This window comes from Tympanuchus pallidicinctus, unplaced genomic scaffold (genome assembly GCF_026119805.1).
Source record: "Tympanuchus pallidicinctus isolate F22 unplaced genomic scaffold, pur_lepc_1.0 scaffold10, whole genome shotgun sequence".
NCBI lineage: Eukaryota > Metazoa > Chordata > Aves > Galliformes > Phasianidae > Tympanuchus > Tympanuchus pallidicinctus.
Window position 1 is genome coordinate 2,877,427 of NW_026294619.1, and position 13,918 is coordinate 2,891,344.

Sequence of the window (13,918 nt, forward strand, 5' to 3'; positions counted from 1 at the left end):
AAGGAGTATGTTGTTCCGACACATTGAGAAATGGTCTGACACCCAGCACACATTTATTTTGGATAACAAAGACCTTTTAAGTTAGTGAGGCACTCACAGACAAGCTGCGTCTCTGAAGACTTCTTCACTGGTTCTCAGATTTCCTTCCTTCAGCTTCTTCTCGATGTACCTGTTTTCTGGAGAAAACATACACTGAATGTGTACGTTTGGTGGCCCTGCTAGGCAGGGGGGTTGGAACTACATGATCCTTGAGGTCCCTTCCAACCCGGGTGATTCTGGGATTCTGTGATTCTGTGGAGGCTCTGATCATGCTCTGTAGTGAATTGGCTGAACGTATTGCTTCACAGTCTGTGTGTTGTACCAGCCTGTTTTAGTTGGTAGCAACTCTTCATGTTTCATAGTAGCCCTATAGGGAAATTTCGTTTGAAGAACCTGTGGCTTGAACCACACTCTTGTCCTGCAGTGTGCCATGGCCAGCACTGCACAGGAACATCACTTTTCCATACATCAGGAGAAGCTAGAAAGGCTAATTTTTTAGTATGATCAAAAATTTTGGGAACAGATAAGTCACTCCAATCCTCTGAGCTGTTTTATCCCTCACCATTTACAATTATCTGGACTGTCTCTTGAAGTGTGAGGAAGAAGCAGGTTGATCTTGTCTGAGTTTTTGTCTTTACCTTTCATTTGAACAGATCAGATAGTTCAGAGTCCTTTCATGGGCACCGAGAACTTTTTTATTGTTTCTGTGGTCAGGAACTCTAGACACAAAGCAACAGCCCAAGGTAATAAGAGAAGAGAAAATTTTAATTAAAAAGAAAGAAGGAAGAGAATTCTATTTTATTGCAAAAATGGAAGGGCTGAGGAGGCTGTTGCTGTTTGTCAGTGTAGTTAGGACTGTTATTGCCAGCCTGAGAGAAACCTCAAAAGATTTTGAAGTTCAGATAAGGAACCAAAAGTTCTTAAAATTCTCTGAATCTTAGGATGATTCTCTTCAGAGAATCATAAAATAATCCTAAAATCTTTGGCCTGTGCTTCTCATATCACATTCAGAGATGTAGCTTAGACACCTGTACAGTTGCTGTCCCTGTCTCCAGTTGCATCAATGTGTGCAAGTTGGCAGCACTCACGTGTAAAGAAATGCGTGTCAAGTTTAGAGGCAGATATGTCAACCCATACTTTGTCTTTGCCGTTAGGATGTGTAGAATAAATCTTTTTTAGGTCGCCTTGCCTGCAGGTTGAGTGGGACTAGGCAGATAGAGTGGAGTTCAAGGAAGCATGAGGAAGTTTATCTAATATGTGAAATTCTGCAGGTACCTTGATAATCTCTTTCTTTCCCTGAAGGAAACAAGGGGAAAATCTTTGGGGACATTCATGTTTCAGCTCTACAGAGAAGTGCCCCTACATCTCCTTGGAAAGCTGGGAAGAAAAAGGAAGGAGTTGGAGAACCAGAGGATTGCAACATAAGTCAAATCAAGATCCAGTTGACCAGTCACCTCCTGCTGGTCTTTTCTGAGTTGTCATTCCCCTAGAAGTGCATCCCCTGAGATGATAAAGAGCACCTGAAGTGCATTAGCAAGATCACATCTCTTGGGCCAGGAGCATTCTGTAATTCCTGAATTGTTTTGATGCAAAATGACAAGGAGATTTGAAAAAAAAAAAATCCTTCTTACTGGCTTATTTTTCTTCTCCCTTTTCTGTCCTTGTTTTTGAAAGATCTAGGATGACTCAGGTGTAAAATAATGTCCAAACAATGAAAAGAACATTCAGAATGAATGTATGTCCAAATGTTCATCCTCTTGCTTTGAGTATTTATTTTCTTGCTTTTCTTGTCACTTCTCTGTGACCTTTAGCAAACTAGGTGTTTTGGCATTAAACACAGAAGTTTGCTGTAAAATGGAGGGGCAGGGAAGCAATTCTTTTATGCTAACCAACATATTCTGGTCTGAAAATGTATTTCAGCAGGTTTTCACGTAGTGTTTGGGCAGGAAAAATTAAGTATTTCTTGTCTTTTGCACAAGTCAAAGACGAAGAAATTTGAACTGTCCTTTTTATTGGGAATTGCTTTATTCGTGCCGTCTTGCTTTGTAACAGCTTTGGAGCACATCATATTTTTTCAAGGTACTGGATGGGTGATTCCAGGATCTAATCCTAGATTTCAGTTGCAAGAAAGTGGAGAGAGGCAGCTGTGCATTTAATGCAGGAGGCCTGGATCCTGATCTCTGCAGTGCCATGCACTGCTTTTGTGACCTTGGGAATGGCACACAGCATTTTTGTGACTGGATTCCCCATTTGTGAGCTGCAGAAGGCAAAATTACTATGTTAGTTATATTGTAAGGATACGTGCCATCCAGTCTGTCAGACGTTCAATTGAAACGGTCACTGGCACTGCAGGCAGGAATGAGCTGGGCTTCTGAGAAAATGCTGTGGGACAGATTCATTCCTTTCTCCTTCAGGCTCTGCGATCTGTGTTTGCAGTTTCCATCTTCTGTATAACAAATATCAGAGCCTTGTAGCCCTCAGCTGGGGCAGTGATGTCATTATCTTCATTTCACTCTTGGGAAACTGAGTCATGGAAGAGCTGTGTGCAGTGGCAAGGTCTGAAGACACTGGGAGAAAAAAAAAACGTGAAATGAATGATTTCTGCCTTGTTTTCAAATAGCTAGAATATGCTGATAATAATTCTTCCTGAACTCATCTCAACTGCGTATCAGGGGATAAGCATGTGTGTAGCAAACCCAGCTGTGCATTGCAGTCATTCCATTCTTGCTAGGGTTTGGAGCACAAAATATTCTTCTGCAGTAGATCTGGATAACTGCAGTTTTGGGACAGGGAGCCCTGGTGTGCTGGCCCGCACAAGTTGCTGAGCTTCCCGCTGTGCATTTTTAACTTTGGATCACTGACTGTATCGTTTCCACTAGAGAGGTTTTAAACACTGCTTTTCTTGGGCAATGTCAGACGGTGTTTAATGAAGAATAAAAGAAGCAGGGTGTTTCATATTGCTTTGGGGAAAACAGAAACGTCCCTATAGGAGCACTGAGATGCAGCAGCAGAGGTGGGTGCCAAGCTGGCAGTCCCAGTGCTCAGCTTGTGACTGCATGGCATGGAGGAGTGTAAGTAACAACCACTGTGTCTTATTGCGGCAGAGGGAGAAGGGTCACCACTCCCCATCGCTTGGCTGTGATGAGCAGGAGAGGGATGTGGCAAGCGGCCGTGCTGTGAATGCAGCATCAGAAAGTGTTCAGGAACTGTTTCTGTCTGCATCTCTTCCTCAAGTCACAGTACTGTCCCTTCGCTGTTCTTCATCTCTCACTTCCCGGCTGAGCAGACACTGGCATACAGCAAGGCAGTTGGCATGTAATGTGCCTTTCTCCCTTCACTCCTGCTCTTGCTGCCAGTTTTGTCTGTGTGCTGCCTTTTTCGCACACTGAGCATGTGTTCTTTGGGGGTCTTTCTTCCGCTGAATGTCTGTCCCCTGTCTGGCACTGGCAGGACCTGCTCTCTCTTCAGAGCTAAGTGGGTAAGGATGGATTCTCCCTCCACCCCCACGCAGTCTGTGAGTTTCAGTGGTGCTGGTGTTTCGTTGGCCACATTGAGGCACTTGGAGTGTTCACCTGAAGCTGCTCTTGCTGAGTTGTTCAGCCATAGGTTTTGTTTGTTTGTGCCAATAATGGAAATGTCTTAGTACCTACCAATTACTAAAAAAAAGAGGCAGCGGTAATCTCATTTATCTTTCTCTTTCTGTCTCTCTCTCCATTTTTCTCCCCTCTCCTCTGGGACAGAAGTAAATAAAATGCTTGATAAAATTTAGGCTTTATGTGTGCGAGAGAGATACTTATTGTGGTGAGCTGGGCTGAAGAAATGAGATTTGCATAGATATGGATGGATAAAAAGAATAAGAGATTGGGAAAATAAATGCCTGAATACTGAATAACTGAAAATATATGGATCCAAGTGTATGCTTGGAAAAATGCTATGGACTTCAGCAAAGCTGTACTCTCTTGAACTAGCTCTGTGCTCAGCCCCTAATTTTCCATATTACTACATTACACTTTTTGGCTGTTTGCTCCTTAAGTGTCTCATTTGTGGATATTCTTTCTCATTAGGATATGAGAGGGGAGAGTCAGTGTTTACTGTCTTGCAGGTGCTTCTCTACCACAGAGATTTAGCTGTGCTTAGTGTGGTTGATGACAGGGTCATACTCCAGTAAGAGGCCTTGGACAAAGAAAGTGCCCGTTGCCAATGAGAGTCAGAACTTGATGAAGCCCTGGGACATAGCCATGCATTATAAACAGACAAATGGTACAAAAGGCCAGGAGTCCTCAACTTGTCTATTTGTCAGGACAGAGGCTTGGATCAAAGATTCAACTAAGCTAGATGATTTCCTCTTCATACCAGTATTGGGATTTTTGAGACGTGCCTAGGGCCATTATGGCAGATTTTGCTAGAAGATGTAAAGATCCTGGGAATGGGTTTTCTTCAGGATATTTCACTTCTTTCATGTTGCAGTGGTGGCACTTAAGCTAGGGCATCTGAAAATTGAGGTCTGACTCAGATCTAGATTCAGAAGACCAGCTGTCATGATGGTCAACAGATACATCAGAGAAAAGGAGCAAAGCGGCACATTTGGAGAATCCGATCCTCATGCTAAGTTTCATTCCTAGTCATGAGAATTAGGAGTCTTCAGTTTACTTTCTGAAACTTCAATATGTCTTTAGAAATGTTGCTGTCATTCATTGTCATAATTCTGGATGTTGCGATATGTCTCCGTCCTGCCCCGTCTGCAATACTGTGAGAGTCTTCCTTTCAATTATTTCCTTCAGCTTTGAGTCCCACAGTCTAATAATATAATGTGCGGAAGGAGGGGGAAAAAAGGAAGAAAGGTATTCCAGCACTTTTGAATTCAGCTTTTCATTTAGTTGAATGCCTTCTTAGTCCTTGTTTCCCAAGCTTGGACAAAATCTAAGCTGATGAAGAAAGGTAGCTACTTAGCACTTTTCATGTGCTCAGGTCCTTTGGAGAGTCTATGGAAAGCATATCTGTGATCTCTCCAGGCCAGCCCCAAACCTGAAAATTGAACACACTGGGACCTTTCTTCCACATGACCATTTTGTGGCTACATTTCTGGTCCCCATACGCAGATAGAAAGCAGGTTTGCTTTGTCGCAATCCATTTCTGGGCAGCCCCGTGTGCAGTCTTTCCACATGATGAACGGGCTAATTAATTTACAGGACAGAGGGAGAAAAGAAAAATAAAGGAGGGTGAGGAGGGGGACTGGATCAATTGACAAATTGAAATGTCATTTCCCAGCCTGCAGCTGGATTCTGCTGTCTTCTCTCCCCCCTTCTTTTTTTTCTGTTTTAGCCTTTTGTATTTTGATTTGGTTATAAAAGCCAGGACATAATTGAAACTGGCATCAGAATCAAACAGTGTGACCTTGTCGTGTTTCTTGCAGTCCGGCACTGCAGCCCACTGGGAATGAGGGAAATAAAAGAGGATGAGGAGGGGCAAGGGAGCCCGCCAGCATGGGGACTCCCTTGGCAGTGAGACTGCTCGCCTGCGTGTTTTTGAAGAGCTTTTCTTCTTTGCCTCTCATCCTGCCTCCTATTTATTTAGCTTTTATCCAAAGCAGCTGAAGTGTTTTGGCAGGCAAGGAGAACGTGATGTAGGAGAAGGAGCAGGCCTGGAAGGTGACAGTGGAGCACGATTGCCCCTTCTTCGTAGGAGCTCTCACATAAATTTGCTATGGGAACTACGTGATGTGGGCTAGCAGTTTAGGAAAGTGATGCCAGCCTGAAGGAACTGGGAAAACAAGGGCCTTAATGTCTTCCCCCTCCTTGGCCTGACGAGCTAAAAGGAGCAATTTTATTTCCAGGACACATGGAAATAAAAGGACACGTGGCTCCAACTGTGCTCCCCACTTCCGTGTTGCAGCAGCACCCCTTCAGGGTGATTCAGCCAAGAAAACTCATCTCTCCTCTGAACTGGGCAATTGCAGGAGTTAGGTCTGCTCAGAAGAAAGATTGGTGTAGAAAGACCAGCTGTCTGGGGCTAATCTGCAGAAAAGTAGATCTTGGACCTAGCAGCACCCAGCTCTTGGCTGTGCCCTCCACAAGCTTTTGGGGACAGGGCTGTGGCATAGCTTTCCCTTTGACCCTCTTCTATTTCAGGGAGTCTGGCAGGTAGGAGGGCATGGTGCACAATCAGGAGTCTCTGACTGTTGGAGGGGAAGCACCGCAGGATTGCAACTGCATAAACCAGCAAGGAATAAATCTCCACTAAATCTGTCCCATCTTTGATGCTGTAGTTTTTACAGACCAGAGCAGGAATTAAGAATGAAGGAAGTGATGAAAAGAGGAAGCACAAGGAGAAGAGTTGGAGGGGAAGTTGGTGAGAGCAGAGTGGGTTTTCCATGCTGCAGTATTTGTTTTGGAGAGAAGGGCTGTAAATCTGTTACCCTGTCATGAACCCCTAGGCGCTCAGCCCCTAAGAAGCTGGCTGGCAATCCTGGCTCATTTACCTGGCCAGCTTTCACAGGCTCAGCAGTTCTTCAGCTGCAACCTGTTCTCTGCCTTCCACTGCTGCAGGACCTGAGGGGAGAAGCCAGCAAGCTTATTTACAGGCTATTAGAAAGCTGGGTTTGAGCAGGAGGTAGTGGGTGCAATTGGTGTGGCCTGTATGTCCCTGTGGCCCTTATCCGCTCTGCTTATATGCTGCACGCTCGTTACTTCACTATAGGTTTACAGAGAAACTGCCATAATAAAAATAAAAATATGTATTTATGTATCAGCCTGCATTTCTTTGTTCTGATATAAATGAAGTATAGAGGAAGTGAGCAAATGGAGCTCCCGCAGGAGAACAGATGAAGAAGCTTGAGTCAGCAGAAGCAGAGCAGGAGGACCGCGATGGTTTATGCAGGCCTTGATGCTGCCTCATGGAAGACAGTGATTTGTGAGGTGGTGGAAATGAATAATACCATTTAATTCAATCGCTTCTTTGCAGACTTAAGCCAAATTCCAATGTGATTTTGGGATACTTTTGGTTACTGATGTGTTTTCTTTTGAGAATAATTCAAAAGATTTTGTTCACTCTCAGCTATAGCAAAACTTGCATGAACTTTTATACAGATCAGAATTGGGCCCTTCAGGGAACAGAAGGCATATTTAAACTATTATATATCTTTCAGAGTTTATAATGATTTGTCATGGTTTGGTTTGTTGGTTTTTTGTTTTTTGCTTTTTTTTTTTTTTTTTGCAGTTTGCATTGATTCTTCAGTGTACCTGTTGTTAAATTTTTGCTCACTATCAGATCCTCAGGTGCTGGCATCTTTCTGCAGATCTGAGCTGTACACCAAGGACTCTAGTTGGTAAACACTTAACAGCTCTATTTCAAACCACAGAATACTCTCCTTCCACGAATATCAACACATTTAGTGAGATTACAGCCTTTACAAAATGCTACTCGCTTCTCCCCCTGAGTGAAGTGTTTGCTGGTAAATAATACAAACTGTATTTTTATGAATGTTAGATCAAACTTGCCAGTGAATGTGCTGTGGTTTCACTCAGTGCCCTTTCATCCTCTCCCTGCATTTATTTGAACAATTTCATTTTATTGCAATTAAAAAAAAAAAGAAAATGAATTTTGGTATCATGAAAATATTAATTGAAATTGAATGTTAGAAATTCTGCCAAGGATGTTCAGGTTAGGAGGATTTGTGCATTACTTTGGCCCTAGCAGTTGTCAGAGAGAATCAGTCTTGAAGTCCCTTGAGCCTTAGTTTGACCTACCAGTGGGCAACAGCAGATTTTTAGCAAAAAGGTAAGGGAACCACCATAGCTGGCAGTTAATATAACATATTTATCAATAATAATGATTAGTTTCGTCCCTAAGCTATGAGGCAATATAGTCTTTCTAATCAGGATTCGTGCTTTGTATTTGGGTAAATTCTTGTAATTCTTTGTTTCATTTTGCTGATCTGTTGGCTTTAATATAATGTGGCAATGAGTTCCCCTGCCTAAGTTCAGTGTTCTGTTAAAACTAAATTTCTCTAGTAAATTTGTAATCACCACCTTTCAGGTTCATTAACTGCTCATTTTTCTTGCATTATAAAAAAAATAAGTAGCTCTTCACCTTCTTTCTTTGTATTACTCAGTATTTTATAGACTGTTATCACAACTTCACTTATTTGTCTTCTTTTTGATATGAACTTCCCCCTCCCCATTTTTGCTTCATATATGCATTTTTCTGCTCCTGTTATCATTCTTACCACCTTTCTAAAAAAGAAGCGAAAACAATACATTGTGACTTATCTGGCCACTAGTCAAACCATCTGGAATTTCAGCCTTCACCTTTGAGGGGGAAAAATGGGGGAAAATCCATCAAATAAATTGGAAAAACGAATACATTTATTGAACTCACCATCTGGTAGTACACATTCCACCAGCAGACAAGAAGAACAAAAAACCCAAGCTAAATTCAACAAATCAATTATTCATTGTGAATTATTCACTAGCTTCTATTCCAAACACTGCCAAGATGTGTTTGTTTATTTTTATTTGGAGTTTAAAAAAATCCATGGCAACATTGCTGTTTGTCTTAGCTTTCATGTACAAAGTGCAAACCTGTGCTTCTTTACTGAATGCCTTTATTTAACCAAAGAAAAGCAACAGAGCGCAGAAGAATAAAAGCAAACTTCTCAGAAGAGAAAATACTGTGTATCTAGAAAAGTACCATTTCACTGTGTCTCATAGAATGATAGATATTCCTGGTGACCAGGCCATTCTAGAAATATAAATGCAAAAGCCTCTGAAAGTGAAATTTAATCTGTTGTATCAGTTCTATCTGTTGCAATGGTCAGATCACTTTGGGCTTGCCTGTGCTGGTCTCTCTTTAGAGCTACCAGCTGTATCATGGGACTTCAGCAGGGACCTGGATGTGATCTGAGGCAAGGAAATTTATGATCTGCTGCCTGGTTTGTAAGCTTTCTAAGAGTTCTGCTGCTGGAGGGAGCTGGGGAGGGTGGTTGCATGAGGGAAGTCAGCAGAAGTGGCCGCCGTGTGTTTCGCAGTCTGCAGCCTGTTCTATAGAAAGGCTCAGTAAAAGAGGCATTCCCTTTTCTTTCCACTTCTGTGTTGTTGGTTTTTGTTGTTGTTGTTTTTTTTTGTCCAGACTCAGTTACACATAGCAACTAATTACCTTCTAATTGAATATTGACTGAGGGGCAGTCAGATAAGTTGTTTGTATTAGGAAAGCAAAGGAAATAAAAGTGCACTATGAATTATACTTTATATTGATTGTAGTCTTCTCCGATACAAGGTGCTAAGTGCAGGGCCTTAGAATGAAAACCTTTGGGAAGAGCATTTTTCCTCACGTTTGCACAGTGCCATGCACACAACCTGGCTCCCTTTTCCACTGCTCTGGTCAGACACCAACATTAACACTGGTGTTCAAACATCCATGTGCAGGTGCTGATCTTGACAACCAAACACAAGATTCACAGTGCCTCATATTAGATGTTCAGTTCTGACTTTATGGGTGTGTTGCCCCAGAAAGCCCCGATGCCTTCACTCGGGAATGAAATCACATTATTTGCTGATGTACTTCTTCCAGAGAGTAGACACAAGCTCCCACCAGAATGCACAATTTATTCTACAAAATTCTGTTTCTTTTCTTCTTTGTTCAAACACAGAAAAAAAAAAAAAAGCAAAAACCCAACAGCAACAAACAACAACAGTACCCTACTTACTTTTGGATGCAGTTTTTATGCCCCGATCGGTGCCTAACTGGTCATCAATTTAATATTTGCAATTAAATCCGAGTACAAAATGTTCTGCCAGTAAGCTGTGGACAAAAATGCTGCTGTCCCTGATTGCACCTAGAGAGGAAGTAAGAATTCTTCATGATAAAGCTATACTCTTCACTACATGCTTTCTACCTTTTAAAAACGGTGGCCCAGATTCTAGGAGCAAGGGTTAGAATATTCAGAACAGTGGCATTTTCTATCTGCTGATGTCCTCAACTTCCATGTTGCTGTTCTGAGCACTTTACTGTGCTAGAGCTTTCTACTGCTTCTTTTGACACTGATGCAAGGATATATTCAAAAAGAAGGACACTGAGATTGAAAATGAAAACACACAAGATTAAAAGTATAAAAAAAAACAAAAAAAAAGCAAAACAAAACAAAAAGCCCAACAAAAGAGAGAAAGATTAGAGACTTTTTTTCCTTAGGAAAAAACTTCATTTTAATCGTTTGATTTTCCTGGCTTCCATTCAAACACCACTTCTGTTCAGCTCTTTTTGTTCTTGCTGCGTTGTTGTTTTTTTTTTTATCCTTTCCCTGATCTGCCCATCCCCATTTCCTTGCCACAGATCTGCCTGAGCAGGGCTGCAAATGGGGACTGTGTAATGTCACAGCCTATGTCATGAGCTGGAGATGTTTGTGCATCTGAAGGAAGGGGAGAAGCTAAGTAGGTTCATCTGCAGCAGGTATATTCGTGTCCTCAACTATGCAGAATCTGAAAGGGCAGAAGCTGAAACAGCAGAGGATGTGGGACTGCTCTGTTGTGGTTTGGGAGTGCCCATGTCCTCATGGGAAATGTCTGCAGAAGTTAAGAGCTTCCAAGAGTGTGTAGACACTCTAGATCTTTCTGGACTTTGTGCGGGCCAAAGCTATATGAATGGAGAGGGCACAGGGAATTTTGGGACTTGATAACAGGAAGTTCATAAGAAGCAGACTCCGGTTTGTTTGGGATTTCTTTGAGGAGGCTTGAAATTAATGCTAACAATGCATAAGGCTGCCACTATTTTTCAGCAACATTTTTCTTTAAGGTACAGGGGAGTTTTGTTGGCATTTACAAGTGATTTATTCTGACAGTTATTGCATGTTCAACAATAAATTAAGTGAAAATAGGCTAATCACACATATTCACTGATGCCTTAGCAGCTCAGAAATGGATTGGAATTTCCTCTCTGACCTCACTCTCCTTCTCAAGTAAACAGACAATCATGTGTATGCCAGACAAAGGCAGGATTCTCAAACAGAAAGGATAGGTAGGTTGGAAGCGCAGAGGACTGAAGCAAATGCCTCTCTAATTACTGATGTGTGGTGACAGAGGACTAAGGAGATCATTGGAGGCTGCAGTATTAGTGACAGTGCAGTTTTCTCCCAGCTAATAACATGTACTATGAGAAATCACTCTTTCCAGGCTTTGAATCTTTCTGGAAGTTTGAAATCTGTGGCAGTTGAATGTTTCCCAAAAGTCCTTGCAGCATCTTGCACATCTCAAGGATCTCACAACACGTCAAAGACCCCTCTTCCTTGCCAAGCTGCTGTGCCACCCAAAATATAAACGCTGTCTGAGAGCAGTGCTCATTGAACTCTGGCAGACCGTGCCCATTGCCTTGTAAAACAGACCCTGTTTTCTGCCTTTTTTTCTTTCTGTCTGATGTTTTAGAGCTTGCAGGCCTGCTTATGGATATGTTAGGACCAAATGAAGGAAAAGACTGAAATTCTGGAGGGATGCGTGCAAGGTAACAGCGCTTTGGAGAGGATACTGAATAGTGTGTATATAGGCCAAGGATTGAGAAATCCTGTGGAAGAGCAGGCTGTGTATTGTGAGCTCAGGAAGTTTTTGATCAGCTGATAATTCCTGTCCTTTCCATTTCCTATTTCTCCTCCCTTCCAGTAGCCAGGGCATTTGGTAAAACCTCGTGGCTGATCTCCCAAGCAAGAAAATAACTGTCACAGATAGGTGATGGGAGGTTACAGAAGGTGGTCCATGGTGATTCAAGGGTGAAACCCAGACTCCAGCTCTTCCCCTTGTTCTCTGCCCAGTGCCTAGACATGTAGTCGTTTGGCACTCAGTTTTCTGTCAGCTCATCCCAAACCATACAGAGGCTGGAGACCTGATGCCAGTAGCACGCCTGTAGTAGTGGGGAAAGAGTGAGCTGAACAGGTGGAAGAATCAGGCAGAAGACAGCGTATCAAACCAACATGCTATAAAAACGCTCCGCTGAAGCATGGTGACACTGCAGGGGCTGCTTTTCCATCAGAAATGGACTGGAGCATCCCCAGTGCAATGGTTGATGTACTCACCTGTCCAATTCCTGCTGAGGCAGTGCAGATGGGAGCGTAATTCTCAATGTTTGTGGGGCTGGAAGCAATCTGTCTGTCACCACCTCTTTTCCTCCCCTCTTCAGCTACTTTCATTCTCCCACTTGCCATGTCCTGTTTTCTTGTAAACAAAGTGGTGGCTGATTTTTTGGACCTAGAATGATAACAGGTCACTCTCTCTCTCCGTAGTTCTTCACCATCTATTGCAGCTGCCTGGAGCTGGAGTGTTGAGGGCATTTGCCTTGACTTTACTCAATAAATGATTGTTTGCTTACTTATAAAGCTCTTTTCTATTTGCCCTTCCCTTCCCCTTATTTGTAAAGTTATTTTCTATTTGCCCTCCCTTCCCTTCCCTTCCCTTCCCTTCCCTTCCCTTCCCTCTCCTCTCTTTTTCCAGTCAGCAGCAAGGATGAGAGGTTTGCTATTGGATCTGCTTTAACTCTGCTAGATCCCATGCATGTTTTCCCAGTTTGCTGAGGCTATCTCTTGTAGACAAAGGGAGTAATGAAGAAACTAATGGCCCTCACTCCCCCTGAAAGAGGATTCAGTTTATGAAAAGAGAATAGAGAAGAACTAGACCACTTGCAACATGTTCAAAACCTCTTTTTCCCCCAGGCTTGTCCTGAAGCCTCCCTACTGGGAAATTCAGGCAGCTGTTCAGCTTGCTGACTGGGTGGGAGTTTAAAGGCAATCTTTGTGTGCACAATTGCATAAAGTAATTGTGTGTGCATTAACATTTTACCTGGATTTAGGCATGTGCAAATGACTTGCTGAATTACTTTGGAGCTGGAGTTGCAGTAAGAGATTTGGGGAAACTCCTCCTCTTTGCTGTGACAAGCAGCATCTGGTCCAATGTAAAGTACAACTTTCAGTGCAAATATGTAGATGTGTTTGAGCTTATTCTTTGTTCTCTGCCATTACCAGGACGTGGGTTGGCAAGCTAAAAATGGCTTTCCGCCAACATTTAATGGGAGCATCTCCCAACTGTGAATGTGTGCGCAGAAAGTAAATGCAAAAGAGAGAGGGTTGTGGTGGTCAGAGCAACCACTATTTAACTGGGGAAAATTCTTGTGTAATATGGATTCTGTAACTTTCCCAACTCTGGTTATGATACATTTTAAAATCCATACTGCTGTGAAGGAGAAATTATAGCCAATTAAACAAGAGTACCAAACAGAGTCTGTCCCCAAATTTTCCCTTTTTGTATTTGTTGAACTGCACAATTATTTTAAATTGAGTGTTGCATATTCATAAACTGCATTTCCAACCACCCAGTCTTCTGTTTTATGGATCTAGTTGGAATATTAGCATATATTTCAGTAGCTCATTTCATTTCATTGATCCCAAAGTTCTTTACAGAAGACACGTACGATGCTCATACTGACAGCAAAGAGCAGCCACCTCTGCGATGGAATATAACAGGTGTTTAACAGAGCTCAGATTCCTCCCACTGCATCAGCTAAACCAACGTACAGCTTCTGCTTTTTCCAACAGGAATGTCTAGAGGGATTGCTGTACAAACAGAACACAGCAGAAGGATTATAGCACAACCACAAAGCTAGCAAATTTCTTTGCTTAGATAGGTATTAAGACCTGTCTTTGAGAATGACCTTAGACCCCAAGGGTTATTCTAGGAGGACTGATTGTGCAGGTGTGACCTGAGGTGTGGATTTCAGCTGCAGTTGCAGCGGAGAATTGGGTTCACACACATACTCTTACAAAAGCTACTTCAGGTGTTCAAGTGAATGAGGCCATTTTTGAGTGAGGGTGTATTTTACAAGGGAGTTAATGGGTGCAGCTATGTTTTTG

At 42.5% G+C, this 13,918-nt stretch overlaps 1 long non-coding RNA gene across 3 annotated transcripts; it reads right to left on the reverse strand.

Annotated features, from left to right (window-relative positions):
* Window positions 1–295: 295 nt before the first annotated feature.
* LOC128090477 (uncharacterized) lies at window positions 296–12,352 on the reverse strand. 3 transcript variants are annotated; one of them, XR_008210958.1, is made up of 4 exons: window positions 12,092–12,352; window positions 6,518–6,587; window positions 4,993–5,213; window positions 296–2,606 (listed from the first exon to the last, which is right to left on the reverse strand). It is a non-coding gene; the product is annotated as an uncharacterized LOC128090477 (long non-coding RNA). The 3 variants fall into 3 exon arrangements; XR_008210957.1 differs by lacking the exon at window positions 12,092–12,352 and adding an exon at window positions 8,416–8,490; XR_008210956.1 differs by lacking the exons at window positions 6,518–6,587; window positions 12,092–12,352 and adding an exon at window positions 8,416–8,496.
* Between the last annotated feature and the right edge of the window lie 1,566 nt (window positions 12,353–13,918).